Source organism: Oncorhynchus gorbuscha, linkage group LG07 (genome assembly GCF_021184085.1).
Source record: "Oncorhynchus gorbuscha isolate QuinsamMale2020 ecotype Even-year linkage group LG07, OgorEven_v1.0, whole genome shotgun sequence".
Classification (NCBI taxonomy): domain Eukaryota; kingdom Metazoa; phylum Chordata; class Actinopteri; order Salmoniformes; family Salmonidae; genus Oncorhynchus; species Oncorhynchus gorbuscha.
The window spans coordinates 5,520,554-5,525,553 of record NC_060179.1 but is presented as its reverse complement, the minus strand read 5'-3'; the positions used below and the strand labels follow the sequence as shown (position 1 = coordinate 5,525,553).

At 32.1% G+C, this 5,000-nt stretch overlaps 1 protein-coding gene across 15 annotated transcripts in view; it reads right to left on the bottom strand.

Moving 5' to 3' along the window:
- Window positions 1–5,000, bottom strand: part of eya1 (EYA transcriptional coactivator and phosphatase 1) — a 153,233-nt gene that overhangs the window by 128,940 nt on the left and 19,293 nt on the right. The window lies entirely within an intron of this gene.

Below are 5,000 nucleotides of genomic sequence, written 5' to 3'. Positions count from 1 at the left end.
TGGTTAGTTGTTAGAAGATTAAAAGAGCTATTATCTAAATTGATTCTAAGAACAGCTAGTTAGTTCTCTAAATAATTCTAAGAACAGCTAGCTAGTTCTCTAAATTGATTCTAAGAACAGCTAGTTAGTTCTCTAAATGATTCTAAGAACAGCTAGCTAGTTCTCTAAATCGATTCAAAGAACAGTTAGCTAGTTCTCTAAATCGATTCAAAGAACAGTTAGCTAGTTCTCTAAATTGATTCTAAGAACAGCTAGTTAGTTCTCTTAATTGATTCTAAGAACAGCTAGTTAGTTATCTTAATTGATTCTAAGAACAGCTAGCTAGTTCTCTAAATTGATTCTAAGAACAGCTAGTTATTTCTCTCAATTGATTCTAAGAACAGCTAGATAGTTCTCTAAATTATTCCAAGAGCTGCTAGTTAGTTCTCTAAATTGATTCTAAGAACAGCTAGTTAGTTCTCTAAATTATTCTAAGAGCTGCTAGTTAGTTCTCTAAATTATTCTAAGAGCTGCTAGTTAGTTCTCTAAATTATTCTAAGAGCTGCTAGTTAGTTCCCTTAATTGATTCTAAGAACAGCTAGATAGTTCTCTAAATTATTATAAGAGCTGCTAGTAAGTTCTCTTAATTGATTCTAAGAACAGCTAGATAGTTCTCTAAATTATTATAAGAGCTGCTAGTAAGTTCTCTTAATTGATTCTAAGAACAGCTAGATAGTTCTCTAAATGATTCTAAGAACATCTAGATCGTTCTCTAAATGATTCTAAGAACAGCTAGATAGTTCTCTAAATGATTCTAAGAACAGCTAGATAGTTCTCTAAATGATTCTAAGAACAGCTAGATAGTTCCCTTAATTGATTCTAAGAACAGCTAGTTAGTTATCTTAATTGATTCTAAGAACAGCTAGCTAGTTCTCTAAATTGATTCTAAGAACAGCTAGTTATTTCTCTTAATTGATTCTAAGAACAGCTAGATAGTTCTCTAAATTATTCCAAGAGCTGCTAGTTAGTTCTCTAAATTGATTCTAAGAACAGCTAGTTAGTTCTCTAAATTATTCTAAGAGCTGCTAGTTAGTTCTCTAAATTATTCTAAGAGCTGCTAGTTAGTTCTCTAAATTATTCTAAGAGCTGCTAGTTAGTTCTCTAAATTATTCTAAGAGCTGCTAGTTAGTTCTCTAAATTATTCTAAGAGCTGCTAGTTAGTTCCCTTAATTGATTCTAAGAACAGCTAGATAGTTCTCTAAATTATTATAAGAGCTGCTAGTAAGTTATCTTAATTGATTCTAAGAACAGCTAGATAGTTCTCTAAATTATTATAAGAGCTGCTAGTAAGTTCTCTTAATTGATTCTAAGAACAGCTAGATAGTTCTCTAAATGATTCTAAGAACAGCTAGTTAGTTCTCTTAATTGATTCTAAGAACAGCTAGATAGTTCTCTAAATTATTATAAGAGCTGCTAGTTAGTTCTCTTAATTGGTTCTAAGAACAGCTAGATAGTTCTCTAAATGATTCTAAGAACAGCTAGATAGTTCTCTAAATGATTCTAAGAACAGCCAGATAGTTCTCTTAATTGATTCTAAGAACAGCTAGTTAGTTCTCTTAATTGATTCTAAGAACAGCTAGATAGTTCTCTAAATGATTCTAAGAACAGCTAGATCGTTCTCTAAATGATTCTAAGAACAGCTAGATAGTTCTCTAAATGATTCTAAGAACAGCTAGATAGTTCTCTAAATGATTCTAAGAACAGCTAGATAGTTCTCTTAATTGATTCTAAGAACAGCTAGTTAGTTCTCTTAATTGATTCTAAGAGCTGCTAGTTAGTTCTCTAAATTATTCCAAGAACAGCTAGATAGTTCTCTAAATTATTCTAAGAGCTGCTAGTTAGTTCTCTTAATTGATTCTAAGAACAGCTAGATAGTTCTCTAAATTATTCTAAGAGCTGCTAGTTAGTTCTCTTAATCGATTCTAAGAACAGCTAGATAGTTCTCTAAATTATTCTAAGAGCTGCTAGTTAGTTCTCTTAATTGATTCTAAGAACAGCTAGATAGTTCTCTAAATTATTCTAAGAGCTGCTAGTTAGTTCTCTTAATTGATTCTAAGAACAGCTAGATAGTTCTCTAAATTATTCTTAGAACAGCTAGATAGTTCTCTAAATTATTCTAAGAACAGCTAGATAGTTCTCTAAATGATTCTAAGAGCTGCTAGATAGTTCTCTAAATGATTCTAAGAACAGCTAGATAGTTCTCTAAATGATTATAAGAGCTGCTAGATAGTTCTCTAAATGATTCTAAGAACAGCTAGATAGTTCTCTAAATGATTCTAAGAGCTGCTAGATAGTTCTCTAAATGATTCTAAGAACAGCTAGATAGTTCTCTAAATGATTCTAAGAACAGCTAGATAGTTCTCTAAATGATTCTAAGAGCTGCTAGATAGTTCTCTAAATGATTCTAAGAACAGCTAGTTAGTTCTCTAAATGATTCTAAGAACAGCTAGATAGTTCTCTAAATGATTCTAAGAACAGCTAGATAGTTCCCTTAATTGATTCTAAGAACAGCTAGTTAGTTATCTTAATTGATTCTAAGAACAGCTAGCTAGTTCTCTAAATTGATTCTAAGAACAGCTAGTTATTTCTCTTAATTGATTCTAAGAACAGCTAGATAGTTCTCTAAATTATTCCAAGAGCTGCTAGTTAGTTCTCTAAATTGATTCTAAGAACAGCTAGTTAGTTCTCTAAATTATTCTAAGAGCTGCTAGTTAGTTCTCTAAATTATTCTAAGAGCTGCTAGTTAGTTCTCTAAATTATTCTAAGAGCTGCTAGTTAGTTCTCTAAATTATTCTAAGAGCTGCTAGTTAGTTCTCTAAATTATTCTAAGAGCTGCTAGTTAGTTCCCTTAATTGATTCTAAGAACAGCTAGATAGTTCTCTAAATTATTATAAGAGCTGCTAGTAAGTTATCTTAATTGATTCTAAGAACAGCTAGATAGTTCTCTAAATTATTATAAGAGCTGCTAGTAAGTTCTCTTAATTGATTCTAAGAACAGCTAGATAGTTCTCTAAATGATTCTAAGAACAGCTAGTTAGTTCTCTTAATTGATTCTAAGAACAGCTAGATAGTTCTCTAAATTATTATAAGAGCTGCTAGTTAGTTCTCTTAATTGGTTCTAAGAACAGCTAGATAGTTCTCTAAATGATTCTAAGAACAGCTAGATAGTTCTCTAAATGATTCTAAGAACAGCCAGATAGTTCTCTTAATTGATTCTAAGAACAGCTAGTTAGTTCTCTTAATTGATTCTAAGAACAGCTAGATAGTTCTCTAAATGATTCTAAGAACAGCTAGATCGTTCTCTAAATGATTCTAAGAACAGCTAGATAGTTCTCTAAATGATTCTAAGAACAGCTAGATAGTTCTCTAAATGATTCTAAGAACAGCTAGATAGTTCTCTTAATTGATTCTAAGAACAGCTAGTTAGTTCTCTTAATTGATTCTAAGAGCTGCTAGTTAGTTCTCTAAATTATTCTAAGAACAGCTAGATAGTTCTCTAAATTATTCTAAGAGCTGCTAGTTAGTTCTCTTAATTGATTCTAAGAACAGCTAGATAGTTCTCTAAATTATTCTAAGAGCTGCTAGTTAGTTCTCTTAATCGATTCTAAGAACAGCTAGATAGTTCTCTAAGTTATTCTAAGAGCTGCTAGTTAGTTCTCTTAATTGATTCTAAGAACAGCTAGATAGTTCTCTAAATTATTCTAAGAGCTGCTAGTTAGTTCTCTTAATTGATTCTAAGAACAGCTAGATAGTTCTCTAAATTATTCTTAGAACAGCTAGATAGTTCTCTAAATTATTCTAAGAACAGCTAGATAGTTCTCTAAATGATTCTAAGAGCTGCTAGATAGTTCTCTAAATGATTCTAAGAACAGCTAGATAGTTCTCTAAATGATTCTAAGAGCTGCTAGATAGTTCTCTAAATGATTCTAAGAACAGCTAGATAGTTCTCTAAATGATTCTAAGAGCTGCTAGATAGTTCTCTAAATGATTCTAAGAACAGCTAGATAGTTCTCTAAATGATTCTAAGAACAGCTAGATAGTTCTCTAAATGATTCTAAGAGCTGCTAGATAGTTCTCTAAATGATTCTAAGAACAGCTAGTTAGTTCTCTAAATGATTCTAAGAACAGCTAGATAGTTCTCTAAATGATTCTAAGAGCTGCTAGATAGTTCTCTAAATGATTCTAAGAACAGCTAGATAGTTCTCTAAATGATTCTAAGAACAGCTAGCTAGTTCTATAATTGAGTATAACACTAAGAGTTTTCTGCCTGACTGTTAGACGGCTGTCTCCACGGCTCAGTGTAGAGAGATGAGGAGTAAGGCCCAGGTTCACGATGCATCACACTTTTCTCTGGCAACCATTTTAATTGTTTCCGTGTTGATATGGAAGCCATTGAAAACATTATTCTATTCTAGTCATTGTTGCTCTGAGGAGTCTATCAGTCATAGTCGGATGGAGGTTATACAACAGGCCCGGAGCAGAGCTGAAAGCACAACAAGCCGACTCGTGTTTTGTCTTTGTCACCGGGCCCAACGCAATATACTTTAATTCAATTAGTGTGTAGTGTGTGTTGTATTACGCTTCCTCTTTCCAATTAGAGATAAAGACTCTTTAATCAAAGCTTTTTGTTTTGTTGCACCAACATGTTGCTGTTGTTTTTGTTTACTTTCATGTAAACACAATCTGATAGGATGGAAATAACGAGACCGATGTTTCAACAGTGTTTGGATTGAAACATCATTTCAACAGACTCGTTTTTAAAAAACGAATTTAAAACATATTAACACAGATATATGCGTTGTATTTTCTACTCTGAGATCAGCATGACATTTTTATTTTATTTTGTTTTTTCAATCCCCAACTTCTTCTTAACAGTATTTTCTAGCAAACGGAGCAAATTAAATAGAATAGTTGGGAATATTCCCATTTCCTTCCCACAAATGGTTGCTGTATCCTATTGT